We start from the raw sequence: 822 nt of genomic DNA, 5'->3' as shown, positions 1-822 counted from the left end.
CGCGCCGGGGGCTCGCTGAGGGGAAGCCTACAGCAGCAGATGGGGAGGATACCAGGCACCCAAGGCATGGCCAGGGCGGACCTTGGGAGGCTACACTAGGATATGGGTCTTATTTTTTAAACAACATTTTTTCCACTCCCTGGTTATCCCTCGTTACCAGGTAACAGAGGCCCGGAGCATAAATACTGGGCAGGGAAAAGAGCTGCAAAGCCTCCACGCACCCCGGGAGCGAAAAACGGGCATCTAAAACCTTCCTCCTGCAGTAGCTGCTGATGTAAATCCCAGCTGGGATTTGAATGCAAGCTGGTATTTGAACCCAAGCTGGTATTTATTCGTTGTTTTCCTTTCCTCTATCCATTGGCCCCAAGGAAGATGTACTGTTACACTTAAGAGTCTGGCTGTGGATTTAAGCTGCCATAAGCAGCCGTGATCCCTCCTTTTCTCCCCAGTTCCCTGGGTGAAGAGCAGTTCAGCGGCTGCCACGACCCACCCGAGCACTGGCTGCATGGTTCATGCAGCAGGAGAGCTCACATCGGGGTCAGAGCAGGAGAGGAGAGGGTCGGAGGGGGAAACCCTTTCCCCCCCCATCCCTAAACAACCCAAACTGGTCTAGAGGTACACCGCAGAAATCAGGAGTGATTCCCTCGGGAGGGCCGTGCCAGTACCTGGAGGGGTTTGGTTAAGCCCTGCTGCTCCCTCTGCTCTCCTGGGCTCAGGTTGGCACGAGGCTCCGGGTGCGAAGGCGTCGAGGGCGCTGCAGGTCTGCGAGGCTTCGCTCCCTACCATGAAGAGCAAGACCTGGAAAACAGCAGGACTCTGGCT

This window comes from Pygoscelis adeliae, unplaced genomic scaffold, assembly GCF_000699105.1.
Source record: "Pygoscelis adeliae isolate BGI_AS28 unplaced genomic scaffold, ASM69910v1 Scaffold720, whole genome shotgun sequence".
Classification (NCBI taxonomy): domain Eukaryota; kingdom Metazoa; phylum Chordata; class Aves; order Sphenisciformes; family Spheniscidae; genus Pygoscelis; species Pygoscelis adeliae.
The sequence above is the reverse complement of the archived record's forward strand: the minus strand, read 5'-3'. Positions refer to the sequence as shown.